The following is a 16226-nucleotide window of genomic DNA, read 5'->3' as shown; positions in this document are numbered from 1 at the left end:
CATATTCTTCACAATTTAATATGCATTTATAATGGATACTGACCTCTAGAAGCATGTTGAACGCATCTAGGTGCCCAGTGGCTTATATACTGTTCACATATTGAAGTAAAAAAAAAATAGTAACGAGTGGTCACTCAACTGACCATAGCGTCCTCGTTTAACGTATTCTGATAAAACTGAATTCGATACGCTTTTTTTACGATTCTGAGAATAATGAAAAAGCAAACGGTAAGTTGTTTTGGCTACTACATTAGTAAGCATTCTGTTCTTCACACAGTAGAGTGAAAACTTATTAGGTGCCGACTAGACATCAAAATTTAAATGTGACAGTTTTAGTTCCATATATTTGATGAAGGTAAGTCACTTTTGTACATTTTTTTGTAACTCTGATATAAACAATATATTACATAAAATTACATTTTTATGATTCTAACTACTACAACAATTTCAAAAAATCAGCAATATTAAACATTCAGTCTTGCGCAAAGGAGATATTGAAAAAATGCGTATATCTGAAACCTGGGTTTTATTGCATGCCTATTATGTTTTTTTTTCGTATTAGATTTCAAAGCATTCGGTTTTGTAATTATTGATTAAATCAATAAAATAAATTTCGCGCATTCATTAAATTTTTTGAGTCACCCTGTATATCCAATCCAAAAAATATGAATGGAATGATAAATTAAAAGAAGAGACTAATCACATTTTGTACATTTTAGATAGGATTATTCGGCAAACTTTTAAGGTGACGTCATCAATTTTTTGGAGGGGATGAGCAAATATATTTTGACTAAAGATTTATGATGCTCTTTATAGCCTTAAAACATCTGCAACATTTCAAAACATTCGGGTCAGCAGATTCAAAATAAAATTTCAAAATGTTGTTTTATAATTTTGATTTTTTTTTCAAAAATCTGGACGTTTCGGGTGAAAAGTCAATTCGCAGTTGTAAACTACATGTGTAGGACTATGTTATTTTATACAATTTAAAACCCATTTACTATGTACAATTTTGAAATGACGTCATCGCATTAGTGGAGGGGATGATTAGACAAATTTTGGTTAGCGTTTTACCATCTACATGATATTCCTAATATAACTACAAAATTTCACAACAATCGGTCCAGTACTTTCGGAGATTATCTGTCTAAAAAAAATCCGGGACGGCAGACAGACGGACAGACAGACGGAAATGGGAGACCTACTTCTTCGTCTTCTAGGGGTCATGAAAGATCGTGAAAACGTAAAAGTAGAGAGTCCGCCGACGGACTCGATTACAATACTTCCTTTGCTTACGCTCGGGAAGTAAAAATGTATCTGTATCTGCGCCATTAATTTTGTATCTAGAGACAGATATTTTTCCTTAAATTCGATTTTATCTAGATGCAGATACTAGAAACCCAAAAATGTATCTAGATACTTTATTTAGACACAAGTATCTAGATATTTCCCAACACTGCTGACATGTAATATTTGTATGTATATAATTGTTATTCTTTTAGCATTTTTAATAAAAAAATCTAAAAACTTTTCTGCACTTATTTTTATTCGTAAAACATTGAACAATAATCCGAAATTTGGCATGACACTAGACAATATTCTCGAGCCACTCATTGAATGATTTCCTTGAATTTCCTTTTAGAATACTTATCTCAACTTGGTACCATGCTGTGAGGATTATAGGGAATTATTAGTTTCGAGGTAAGAAATGTGGGTTCCAGCAACCCGAAAGTGAGCGTTAAAAAAATTGGTCTAAAGAGTTTAGACAGTACTTCCCTCGCTGTCGGAAACGTGACGACTGCATGTCTATTATGTTTTTTTTTTCGCAGTAGATTTCATTTTTCTTTTTGAGTCACCCGGTATATGCAAATTCAAAAAATATGAATGGAATGATAAATTACAAGTACAGACTCATCATATTTTGTACATTTTAGATAGGATTTATTCAGCAAAATTTTGGGGTGACGTCATCAATTTTTTAGGGGGGATGAGTAAATACATTTTGATAAAAAATACACCATGCTTATAATAACTTTAAAACATCTCCAAGATTTTAAAGCATTCAGTTCTGTAATTCCTGATTAAATCAATAAAATAAATTGACACATTCATTAATTTTTTTCAGTCATTCTGTATATGCGAATCGAAAAAATATGAATGGAATGATAAATCACAAGTACAGACACATCATATTTTTCACATTTTAGATAGGATTTATTTACCAAATTTTAGGGTGACGTCATCAATTTTTTTAGGGGGGGATGAGCAAATAAATTTTGATAAAAAATTTACCATGCTTACGATAACTTTAAAATATCTCCAAGATTTCACAGTATTCGGTTTTGTAATTCCTGATTAAGTCGATAAAATAAATTCACGCATTTATTAATTTTTTTGAGTCACCCTGTATATGCAAATCCAAAAATATGAACGGAAATATAAATCACAAGTACAGACTCATCATATTTTGTACATTTTAGATAGGATTTATTCAGCAAAATTTTGGGGTGACGTCATCAATTTTTTAGGGGGGATGAGCAAATACATTTTGATTAAAAATTTACCATGCTTATAATAACTTTAAAACATCTCCAAGATTTCAAAGCATTCGGTTCTGTAATTCCTGATTAAATCAATAAAATAAATTGACGCATTCATTAATTTTTTTTCAGTCACTCTGTATATGCAAATCGAAAAAATATGAATGGAATGATAAATCACAAGTACAGACTCATATTTTTCACATCTTAGATAGGATTTCTTTACCAAATTTTAGGGTGACGTCATCGATTTTTTTAGGGGGTGATGAGCAAATAAATTTTAATAAAAAATTTACCATGCTTATGATAACTTTAAAATATCTTCAAGATTTCACAGCATTCGGTTCTATAATTCCTGATTAAATCAATAAAACAAATTGACGCATTCATTAATTTTTTTGTCACCCTGAATATGCAAATCCAAAAAATATGATTGGAATGATAAATCACAGGTACACACTCATCATATTTTGTACATTTTAGATAGGATTTATTCAGCAAAATTTTGGAGTGACGTCATCAATTTTTTAGGGGGGAAGAGCAAATACATTTTGATAAAAAATTTACCATGCTAATGATAACTTTAAAACATCTCCAAGATTTCAAAGCATTCGGTTCTGTAATTCCTGATTAAATCAATAAAATCAATTGACGCATTCATTAATTTTTTTCAGTCACCCTGTATATGCAAATCGAAAAAATTTGAATGGAATGATTAATCACAAGAAGAGACTCACCATATTTTGCACATTTTAGATAGGATTTATTCAGCAAAATTTTGTGGTGACGTCATAAACTTTTTAGGGGGGACGACCAAATACATTTTGATCAAAAATTTACCATGCTTTTGATAATTTTAAAACATCTTCAAGATTTTAAAGCATTCGGTTTTGTAATTCCTGAGTAAATCAGTAAAATAAATTTACGCATTCATTAATTTTTTTGAGCCACCCTGTATATGCAAATCCAAAAAATATGAATGGAGTGATATATCACAAGTACAGACGCATCATATTTTGTATATTTTAAATAGGATTTATTCGGCAAACTTTTGAGCTGACGTCATCAAGTTTTTGGAGGGGATAACCAAATATATTTTGACTAAAGATTTATGATGCTCTTTAGAGCATTAAAACATCTGCAACCTTTCAAAACATTCGGGTTAGCAGATTCAAAATTAAATTGGAAAATGTTGTTTTATAATTTTGATTTTTTTTCCAAAAATCTGGACGTTTCGGGTAAAAACTCAATTCGGAGTCGTAAACTACATGTGTAGCACTCTATACTTTTATATAATTTAGAACCCATTTACTATGTACAATTTTGAAGTGACGTCATCGCATTTGTTGTGGGATGATTAGACAAATTTTGGGTAGCGTTTTACCATCTACATGATATTCCTCATATAAGTGCAAAATTTCACAACAATCGGTCCAGTACTTTCGGAAATTATCTGTCTAATAAAAATCCGGGACGGCAGACAGACGGACAGACGGACAGACGGACGGACGGGCGGACAGACAGACGGAAATGGGAGACCTATTTCTTCGTCTTCTAGGGGTCATGAAAGATCGAGAAAACGTAAAAGTAGAGAGTCGGCCGACGGACTCGATTACAATACTTCCTTTGCTTACGCTCGGGAAGTAAAATATTGGTCTAAAGAGTTTACACAGTACTTCCCTCGCTGTCGGAAACGTGACGACTGCATGCCTATTATGTTTTTACTTCCCGAGCGTAAGCAAAGGAAGTATTGTAATCAAGTCCGTCGGCCGACTCTCTACTTTTACGTTTTCTCGATCTTTCATGACCCCTAGAAGACGAAGAAATAGGTCTCCCATTTCCGTCTGTCTGTCCGTCTGTCCGTCTGTCCGTCTGTCCGTCCGTCTGTCCGTCTGTCCGTCTGTCCGTCCGTCTGTCCGTCTGTCCGTCCGTCTGTCCGTCTGTCCGTCCGTCTGTCCGTCTGTTGTCCCGGATTTTTATTAGACAGATAATCTCCGAAAGTACTCGACCGATTGTTGTGAAATTTTGTACTTATATTAAGAATATCATGTAGATGGTAAAACGCTAACCAAAATTTGTCTAATCATCCCCACCACTAATGCGATGACGTCACTTCAAAATTGTACATAGTAAATGGGTTTTCAATTGTATAAAATAACATAGTCCTACACATGTAGTTTACAACTCCGAATCGACTTTTCACCCGAAACGTCCAGATTTTTGGAAAAAAAATCAAAATTATAAAACAACATTTTGAAATTTAATTTTTAATCTGCTAACCAGAATGCTTTGAAATGTTGCAGATGTTTTAAGGCTATAAAGAGCATCATAAATCTTTAGTCAAAGAATATTTGCTTACCCCCTCCAAAAACTTGATGACGTCAGCTCAAAAGTTTGTGGAATAAATCATATCTAAAATGTACAAAATATGATGAGTCTGTACTTGTGATCTATCACTCCATTCATATTTTTTGGATTTGCATATACAGGGTGACTCAAAAAAATTAATGAATGCGTAAATATATTTTATTGATTTAATCAGGAACTACAAAACCGAATGCTCTGAAATCTTGCAGATGTTTTAAGGTCATAAAGAGCATAATAAATGTTTAGTCAAAATATATTTGCTTATCCCCTCCAAAAACTTGATGACGTCAGCTCGAAAGTTTGCCGAATAAATCTTATCTAAACTGTACAAAATATGATGAGTCTGTACTTGTAATTTATCACTCCATTCATATTTTTTGGATTTGCATATACAGGGTGACTCAAAAAAATTAATGAATGCGTAAATTTATTTTTTCGATTTAATCATGAACTGCAAAACCGAATGCTTTGAAATCTTGCAGATGTTTTAAGGTTATAAAGAGCATAATAAATGTTTAGTCAAAATACATTTGCTTATCCCCTCCAAAAAATTGATGACGTCAGCTCGAAAGTTTGCCGAATAAATCATATCTAAAATGTACAAAATATGATGAGTCTGTACTTGTGATCTATCACTCCATTCATATTTTTTGGATTTGCATATACAGGGTGACTCAAAAAAATTAATGAATGCGTAAATTTATTTTACTGATTTACTCAGAAACAACAAAACCGAATTCTTTGAAATCCACTGCGAAAAAAAAAACATAATAGGCATGCAGTCGTCACGTTTCCGACAGCGAGGGAAGTACTGTCGAAACTCTTTAGACCAATTTTTTTTTTTCGCAGTGGATTTCAAAGAATTCGGTTTTGTAGTTCCTGAGTAAATCAAAAAATAAATTTACGGATTCATTTATTTTTTTGAGTCACCCTGTATATGTAAATCCAAAAAATATCAATGTAGTGATAAATCACAAGTACAGACTCATCATATTTTGTACATTTTAGATAGGATTTATTTAGCAAAATTTTCTGGTGACGTCATATATTTTTTAGGGGGGGGACGACCAAAAACATTTTGATCAAAAATTTACCATGCTTATGATAACTTTAAAACATCTTCAAGATTTCAAAGCATTCGTTTTTGTAGTTCCTGAGTAAATCAGTAAAATATATTTTGCGCATTCATTAATTTTTTTGAGTCACCCTGTATATGCAAATCCAAAAAAGATGAATGTGGTGATATATCAAAAGTACAGACGCATCATATTTTGTACATTTTAGATAGGATTTATTCCGCAAACTTTTGAGCTGACGTCATTAAGTTTTTGGAGGAGATAACCAAAGATATTTTGACTAAAAATTTATGATGCTCTTTATTGCCTTAAAACATCTGCAGCATTTCAAAACATTTGGGTGAGCAGATTCAAAATTAAATTGCAAAATGTTGTTTTATAAGTTTGATTTTTTTTCCAAAAATCTGGACATTTCGGCTAAAAACTGAATTCGGAGTCGTAAACTACATGTGTAGGACTATGTTATTTTATACAATTTAAGACCCATTTACTATATGTACAATTTTGAAGTGACGTCATCGCATTAGTGGTGGGGATGATTAGACAAATTTTGGTTAGCGTTTTACCATCTACATGATATTCCTAATATAAGTACAAAATTTCACAACAATCGGTCCAGTACTTTCGGAAATTATCTGTCTAATAAAAATCCGGGACGGCAGACAGACGGACAGACAGACGGAAATGGGAGACCTATTTCTTCGTCTTCTAGAGGTCATGAAAGATCGAGAAAACGTAAAAGTAGAGAGTCGGCCGACGGACTCGATTGCAATACTTCCTTTGCTTACGCTCGGGAAGTAAAAAGGGACCTGATGTTTAAAATTGTTTGTACTGTTTCGACACTTAAATACATGGGCTGATAGACATCCTTAAATTTGGGCTCGAACTTTACGACCTTGTTTTTACACACGAAACCTGTATATTTTTGTAAATCGCACAAAATCACCTCAAATTCTACATCGCGCGCCAAAGGCACAAACTCCGTTAGCTTCTTTAAAAACTCAGAAAATTCTTTTTGGTTAAACACCACGGAACTTGTAAATTGTGCATTAAACATTTTAACCACTGGTCCATAATCCGAAAACGGCTCGACGCCCACACTTATAAATTTGGACCCCGATTTAGTAAGAGGGAGCACTATATCATCCACAAGTCGGTACCTTTTATTTTTGTTATTCTGAAATTGGATTAATGTAGTACCCCTACATAATTGTATGATTCCACAACTTTTAGGAAGAACACACCACGGTCACCTCATTTGCATATTTTCTCAACAAATTATTATATTATTTAATTACTTATACTTATATCTTTATTTTATAAGCTCTTCTAAATTTAAAAATGTAGATTGCGATAGAAATCTCTGTAATCCCTATTCAAACCAACCCAGATCCATTAGTCAGCATTCACTAATTCCAGTACCCTTCTTAGCTTATCAGGTAGGCAGAAACATCAAATAAGATTTTGTACAGAAAAATATGATGTTGTCACTTGTTATCTTCGTTTGACGAATAACTGACCGACTGCTCTGTTCTGTTCTGTGTGCTTTTAGTGAATAAGTTAGTGTGACAAATTAAATTTTACAAGTAGTAAGTAGTAGTTAGTAAGTTTTAGGTATATTTTAGGTAGGTTTTAGATATAAATAATTATTTTTTTAATTAATTAGGTGGATTAAATATTACTTTTCTTAAAATGAATTTTCCATCAAACAATAAAAAATATCCTAGCATTAGCGTAAAACGGCGCTAAAGTAGAAAACAATTGATGAGAAATAGGGGAAGAAATTAAGAAAGTGATCAAAATGTGATAATGTTCAGTTAGTGAGTGTGGCGGACGACTTCACTTTCAACATAGTTGACTGTGACTTACAGGACGAATGTTTTCTTTGCGGAGAATGAAAGCAGATGTACGCAAACTGTCAACAGTTATGTTCCTTCGGGACGTAGAATTGTTGACATAGGTCATTTATTGTTACCTTTGAAATCTATTAATCACAGTATGTCAGGTTGTACTTTCGCTAATCTGAATGAAAATCGTTATGGTTTTAAAAAAGTATATTTTCTTACAAATGTAATATGTGTGGCAGTGGCGGCTCGTGACTGTCTGATGTGGTGAGGCGATGATAGAAGTTTGACAATAATAGTAATATTACTTGGTCTTACTAGTTAGTAATGATAAAAGTCTTGCCTGAATACCGGTCATTCCCGGGTCAGTGGTAGGTCCTAATAATAATAATAATAATAATAACACCCATAACACATTGAATCAACAATGTTTTTACAAGTCAAAATTTTGTTGAAAGTAGTACTTTCTTGGAGGGATTCGGGAATAGTTGTTGTGTTCTTTTTCTAAACATTTTAAGCCCATGAAATTTTTAATATGTACTTTGTAACTTTCATGGAACTTTGCACTTCGGATGAAATTCGTTAAATCGTTATATCCCGGGATGTTGTGTAAATATTACGGCAGAGCCATTTATATGTTTCGTAGGTACCAAGTTGATTTAAATGACTTGGAGTACTGACGATTCTGTCGCTTATTAATGGAAGTTAAATGAATTAACGGTTTTGACTGCTCGATATTTAGCAAAATTTGCCGACGTTCTAGCTCGGTTCGCCGTGAAAACGGCGTTTCAAGAAGCAACATGACGATGTCGTACTCGGGATTCATTTTTCACTCACCTGTACCTATGAAAGAGACAATAACACAAAACACCAACACGTGGGTTTTTATTCACGTTCATGCTAATTACCCACGCACCCCGCAACCCTATCGTTCTGTAAAATAAATGGAAAAATGGTTTAATGAGTACGCCGAAATTGGCCGAGAAGCACCGAAGATATCGCCTAAGTTCCGAACGAACGCATATATAGGAATATAGGAGCTGAGCCATCGAAATCCTTGTCTGTGATTGGGCTTCGCTGGTTCAAGTGAACCGATGTTCTGGCCGCTTCAGTTAAAGAACTAGGGGCATAAATCGTACGGTATTCAACGGAAAATGTCAGCAGGAAGCGTAAAAAATAAAAAATCATGTACAGATTTCCCATTTCAACATATTTTTGTAACTAATGCATTGAAAACTCTTTTTTAATTATAAATTAAGTCAATCTGTTCTTAAGATGCTTTGCTGTGAGGCGCCGCCTCACTTGCCTCATCTGACGAGCCGCCACTGATGTGTGGTATATTAGATAATTTTAGTACAGAAAGCGGTGATTTAAAAACAAATAATGTTAATAATGGGGCTGTTTGCGGAGTGATAGCAATGGAAACCGGTTACTCTAAACTTACAGAACTTTGTTCAGCCTTGGACATACCTCAAATATCTGAGAGAACATACAATAAAGCAGAGCGCAGTATTTTAAAAATTAGTCAGGAACTTTGTAAAGAAGAAATGGTAAAATCAGGCTAAGAAGAATATAATAATAATAATAATAATAATAATAATCTTTATTCATGTTATATGTACAAAGTACTTACACACGTCAAAACAGTACACACAATATATATGTCTATATATATATACGTATCCAACCATCGTTACCAGACCCAACATATTAAACAGACGTTACCAAGCCCGGCTGTTTTTCCGAGTATAATATAATAAATTTAATGGTTTTTGCAATAACAAACTTAAAAAAAAGTAGAGGGGTAAAATTATTCCTTGAAAAAAGTTAACATCATATTCATCCAACGTTACCAGACCCACTATGTCCAACCGCTTTCTCAGTCCCATTTCAGTATAAATAACACAGTAAATCGACGTTATCAATCCCGACATTGTTGCCACATTAAATTTATGGAAAATCGCTTCACCTTGTATTGATCTGTAAAATTTCTTATGTATCTTGAAAGTTGGATTTACAACCAGTGGATATGCAAAAGTGTCACAAAAGAAAATAAGGAAAACCAAAAATATATCTTATCTACCTGTCTTTTTGACGCCATGAGTGCCATGACAAACGGATAACTCATTAATAAAATTAACGCCAAGACGATTTTTTTATTAACAGATATGCAAGTTTGATAGACATTAGTAACATTTTCTTTTTACTAGTTGTACATGTCTATCGAGTTAGCTCAACCAAAATTTGGATACCTATTCCCACCTAAAATTTCAAGAAAATTTATAAAATAACATAATTTTACACTTGCGATTTATTAATGCAATTTTTATTTGACCTTAGGCTTACAAATTTGTAAAAAAAATGTTAGCACAAAAATTTTCTAGTTTATTTCATAAAGTTTTTAAATGATATCTAAGCTTTTCTTACACATAACATAAATCACAAATTAAGATTTTTTAATATTGAAATCCTAAAAAAATCGAAATTTTTACCAAAAAATGGTACAATATGTGTTAGAAACTTTAAGATTGATTATTAGAGATCTAAAATTGCATATTCTTTAAGAGTAACTTTAATATTTCAAATTATTAATTAAAAAATTTAACAACGCTAAACTAGTAATAAAAAGACCCTCTTCAAAAGAGTTACAATGCTCCATAGCAATTATTTAATCAATACTTGTTAATAAGGGCTATTAATAATCGCCTATTAACAAACGAGTTGGTTGCAATACTTCTCCGGTGATTGCAATTTCATACACGAAACTGCTAAAAATCAGTTCCAAATTTCATGATATTTATAACATTTAAATAAAAAATTTCACATCAAGTGCGCGGGGGTATATCTGATTGCTGTATTAACCCATTAATATGTATATAAATCGATTATTAATAGCCGTACCTAATTAATGAATGATTTCGAGACAGAATCATCAAAAAATGTTTTTAAGCCTAGCTGGCAGCCTTAGAAGCACAACAAAATGCTCTATAATTTTATGCAATTTTAAGCTTGTCTCTGTCTATATTGTTAAATAGAAAAAAATTATTTCATGAATTATCGGTAATCTTAGTGTCAAAACTCAATGCATAAAACATTTGCAAATTTACAAGCCCTCGAAGGATCTCGATCCCTTAATAATGCTTAGCGTGGCAAACGCTACAATGAAATTAGTGCATGTGAAGTCCATGTGTCATTTTAGTTTTCGTGTACATATTTTGTCTGAACCATATGAATTCTGCAAAAATAATCCTTATGCTTGCTGAGACACATTTTAAGACTTTCATCTTTCTCTAGATTGTCTGTTTCCCATCTAAGTATACCGGGTGTCCCACGTAACACTTTCGGGCGCAATAACTCAGGTATTTTTGAACGGATTGTTGTGAAATTTGAAATGTAGGTATTTTGATAGGTGAGGATTAATATGAACCGGTGAGAATAATCATTATCTTGAAAAAGTAAATTTTCCATGCCTTAATTTAATTTTGAAATAATTAAGTTTAATTAATTTTTATCACTTGATTAAACATGAAAAATAAATACTGTATGCAAAAATTCATCTCCGAAATACGTCTGGTTAGCCAAACCGATAAATTATTGCGAAAATAATTCCAAAATTATTAAAGGATAGGTTGCTATGGAACAAAAAACTGCTATCCTCGCATTTTAGACACCCTTGCGGGAATTTGACACCTGTTTGCCAAGCGTTATTTTTTGAATTTTAAGAAAATACTAATTTTCAGTCATTAATTTTTTTGAGACAGCTGTATAACCAAATCTAAAAATTATTATTGCAGTAATAAATCACAAGTATAAAGTCATCATATTTTGCATATTTAAGATAGGATTTATTTAGCAAAATTTTGAGGTGATGTCATCAATTGTTTTTTAGGATGGATGAGCAAATTACATTCTGATCAAAGATTTACCATGTTTATGATAATCTTAAACATCTCCATGATTTTAAAACATTCGGTTTTGCAGTTCCTGATTAAATTAATAAAATAAATCACGCATTCAATTCAATTTTTTTGTGTCATCCTGTTTATGTAAATTCAAAAAATGCGAATAAAATTTATACCGCAAAGTTTTGATGTTTCATAATTTTGATTTTTTTCCAAAATTCTGCACTTTTCGGATAAAACTCAATACGGAGTCATAAACTACATGTGTAGGACTATGGTATTTCATACAATTTAAAACCCATTTACTATGTGCAATTTTAAAATGACGTCATCACATTGTTGGTGAGGACGATTAGACAAATTTTGGTTAGCGTTTTACCATCTACATGATATTCCTAATATACCTACTCGTAAATACAAAATTTGACAACAATCGCCCCGTACTTTCGGAGATTATCTGCCTAATAAAAATCCGGGGCTGCAGACAGACGGACAGACGGAAATGGGAGACCTATTTCTTCGTCCTGTAGGGGTAATGAAAGGTCGAGAAAACGTAGAAGTAGAGAGTCGGCCGATGGACTTGATTACAATACTTCCTTTACTTACGCTCAGTAAGTAAAAAATCAACTAAATGCGAAATTCTAACGAACAGAAATAAATAAAACATTTGCCGACAAATATATTCATTAAAAAAAAATTGAATAAAAACTAAATTTTGCTTTATAAAGATTGTTGTCGAAATCTACCAATAGAGGTACAAATTAGATGTAGCTAAAAGAATGATCTCTTTCAATTAATATTAAGTGAGGATCAATTAATTTAGAATATAATCAAGTTCCTATCTTCAAATAAAAATTAAGTAAAATATGGATACGTAGATCATTATAGCGAAGTTGAAAATAAGAGAGGATTAAAAAAAACTACACTTACAGAAGTATACAATTTTGCACTTTTCAAATTACATTCAGTTAAACGCTTTGGTGACCTGACCTGACCACGTTTATTATAACTGTAAGTGCTCATTCACAATGGGCATAAAGCATAAGGATGTCATAAGCATTAATGCATAAGAATTTATGTTTAGTGCTCTATTATGCTTCTATTCGTTTACAATGAGCATAATGCTTAGGACATCCTTATGCTTTATGCTTATTGTGAATGAGCACTTATGCTCATTGTGAACGAATACAACCATAGAGCACTAAACATAAATTCATATGCATTAATGCTTATGACATCCTTATGTTTTATGCCCATTGTGAATGAGCACTAAGGCATAATTATGCAAAATTTTGAGGAGTCGTTTTCTAATTTCTGAAATTAATTGTCAAATGTTGTATAATTTTTATATATTTTTCAAAAAATTTACATATATCGTCTACTAAATATAAATACAACGATCTGATTTAAAAAATAATAATTTTTAACTTTCATTTGTTTTTATCTACGACATACAACTTTTGTTTTTTAAATGACACCAGACACTCTAAATATTTTTTTAAGATTCATGTAGAGATTTTTTCTAAATTTATTGATGTATCATAGTGTACATAATACGTTAATATTTTCAAACATTAATAATTTAATACATCATATTTGCAATAAAATGTCTTGAGTTATTCTATGATATCGAGCAACAATGTCATTATTTCCTCGTGTTTCATAACCATGATGTTCTTTCGGTACTGAAAAATCTGTCTCATTGTTTTTTATGTATAACAGACTCTGCAATATATATGCACTTGGTAGTGTAAGTACCCCTAGTTTCTGAAAAAATTTCCTACAATCTGCTCTATAGGGAATACCACAAATTATACGTAAAGCTCTCCGCTGCAATTTGAAGATTACATAACTGTGGTAAGAGTGGCCCCAAACCAATAACGCATATGTTATATGCGTGTGAACAAGTCCGTAGTACGCTGTAATAAGAATTTTTTGTGAGACTTTGTCATACATACTCCTGAGTAAGAAAATATTTTTTGAGAGTTTTGCTGCCAAAAAGTCAATATGGGATTCCCACGAAAGTTTTCTGTCAATATATACTCCCAAGAATTTTTCCGCTGTACTTGCGTGTCATCTTCATGATGTGGTCTTAAAATAAAAATTAAACGTTTACATTTATCATGATTTAGAATTAATTGATTAGCTGTGCACCAAGTGTTTACATTGGGTCGAGTAATAGAAGAATGTAACTTTAATTCCTGCAAGTTTGTGCTGGAGGTACTAATTGTCGTGTCATCTGCAAATAAAACAAATGAGCTTATATTTGAACATCGAGGCAAATCATTTATGTAACAAAGAAATAAAATCGGTCCTAATATTGAACCCTGCGGTACTCCTGCAGTGACTTTCCTTTTAGCCGATATTTTATTTTCAGTGACAACTACCTGTGACCTATTTGTTAAGTATGAAGTTATTAACTCAACACTTTTTGCATCTAAGCCATATTGTTTCATTTTTGCCAACTAATTCAGGAAAATCAACATCGAAATTTGAAATGTTCATGTCAAATGAACAAAAATGACTAAGATGCTAGTTCTGAAGAGGAAGAACAAGAAATTCTAGGAATTCTAGAAACTTCCTCAGACACCATCATCGACACAACGATAAAAACAAATGATACCGAAAATAAAAACCATCAGCGTACGAATCGAAAGTAACGTAAATACAAATCGACATCGAACCAGTTAATGGATACGAATGACCGTAAGACAGATGGTATAAAAAATAGATTCATTGTGGGAAATGCAGAATGCAGTGAAGAAAATCCAGTAAACTTCAGTGCAGCTTTAAAGTGTGCGTGGGTACATGTAGGGAAGGTAAAAACTGGGACAACCATTGAGGATGTTAGGAGTTTCTTGCAATTGAAATACCCAGGGAATGATTTTGATATAGAAGCTATGCCACAAAGACCAAAGTCACGTAGTATGTCTTTTAAGGTAGGAGCTAATTTTGAATTACTAAGTGAGCTCTATAAACCGGAAAATTGGCCGGCTACCGTAATTGTGAAGAAATTTCTATTCAGATTTTTTCGAAAAGACGGAGCAGGAGTCTTTAAGTAGCTTTGCAGAAACTCAACAGACTACTAACAAGGACGATGTACGAAAAATGCGGAAAAAGCGTTTGACGTTAAATAATAAGCGCAATAAACATAAAATTTTACCTAATAATTGTGATGTTGGATCAAACTTTTTATTATTACATCTAAGTATTCAATCTTTACAAAGAAAAATTAACGAACTTGATGGATTTTTAATAGATAAAAATGTAGATTTTATTTGCATTAATGAACATTGGCTCCATAATGATGAAATTTCAGCATATACATTTCAAAATTTTACGTTAAAATCCTTCTTTTGTAGATCTGTAACGTGCCATGGGGGTGTAGCCATATACTGTTGTAATGATAAAACAGAATATTTCAGCTCCGTCAATAACGTCTGTACATTATCTGTAGAAACCCACTGTGAAATTGCAGCTATTGAAGGCCTTATTTTTGTAATGATATCAGTCTATCGACCTCCCTCAGGTAATTTAAAAACATTTTATGAAACAGTGTCATCGTGTTTTGCAAATTTTAATGACAAAAAATAAATATATCCTAATTGCAGGTGATTTCAATGTTCATTTTCATGAACCTGATAAAAAAGCTCTAGAAATGTTAAATTTTTTTAGCTCCTATGGTTTAACAGCAACAAATAATAATAAAACTAGGAAAAACAGCTGCTTAGACAATATATTCACCAATTTTACAATTGCAAAAACTAAAACTTCAGTTATAAAAATTGGTTTTTCAGATCATGATTTTCTTTCTTTCAGTTTCAGTATACCTAGTCTTCCTCAAATAACAAAATATATAAACTATAGACCTATTACTTCTATCGGACTCTATAAGTTACATTCATACATGGAAGATCTAGACTCAAATTTGGTATTTCATCACAACAGTAATAGTGTAGAGTTACAGTTTTATAATTTCATTAGGACTATTGTTTCCAACATAGAACGCTGTTTTCCACTGAGAACAAAAAAAATTAAAATAAACGATAAAAAATCGAAAATTCATTGGTTCAATCAAGACCTAAAAAATATGCGTGAAGTTCTTTGCACCATTGAAGAATTTAACAGAACGAATCCGTCGGAACAATTAAAAGCATTTATTAAAAAATATAGGCAATATTATCGTTCAGAAATAATGAAATCAAAAAAAGAAGCACATGACAGATTCATTTCAGAATCGAATAATCCAATTAAAGCAATGTGGTCGCTTATTAATAATAATAACCAACGTGAACAAGTAAGTAACTGCAAAACATATATTTATACAAGTTTGGGAGAGAATATCGTAAAGAAACTTCCAAAATGTCATACAGATTATAGAAAATTTTTGAATAACAAAAAGGATTTAAACTTCTCTTTTAAAGAAGCTTCTTTTATTGAAATAAACGACATTATTACAGATTTAAAGAATACCAAAGGCAGAGATATCTATGGCAT

At 32.1% G+C, this 16226-nt stretch overlaps 1 protein-coding gene across 4 annotated transcripts in view; it reads left to right on the top strand.

Moving 5' to 3' along the window:
* LOC135144153 (elongin-B-like) overlaps window positions 1-16226 on the top strand; it is a 45679-nt gene that overhangs the window by 13249 nt on the left and 16204 nt on the right. Inside the window, exon 1 of one of the 4 annotated variants that reach the window (XR_010283000.1) lies at window positions 7473-7572. The exons of the other annotated variants lie outside the window; for them this stretch is intronic. The gene's annotated coding sequence lies outside the window, so the exon portion shown is untranslated. Of the gene's footprint in view, window positions 1-7472; window positions 7573-16226 lie in introns of those variants that run through there. 4 annotated transcript variants of the gene reach the window in all.

The sequence above is a fragment of the Zophobas morio genome, unplaced genomic scaffold (genome assembly GCF_036711695.1).
Source record: "Zophobas morio isolate AGI-343-1 ecotype UQ-CSIRO unplaced genomic scaffold, CSIRO_AGI_Zmor_V1 ptg000084l, whole genome shotgun sequence".
In the NCBI taxonomy this organism is placed as follows: Eukaryota; Metazoa; Arthropoda; class Insecta; order Coleoptera; family Tenebrionidae; genus Zophobas; species Zophobas morio.
The sequence above is the reverse complement of the archived record's forward strand: the minus strand, read 5'-3'. Positions and strand labels throughout refer to the sequence as shown.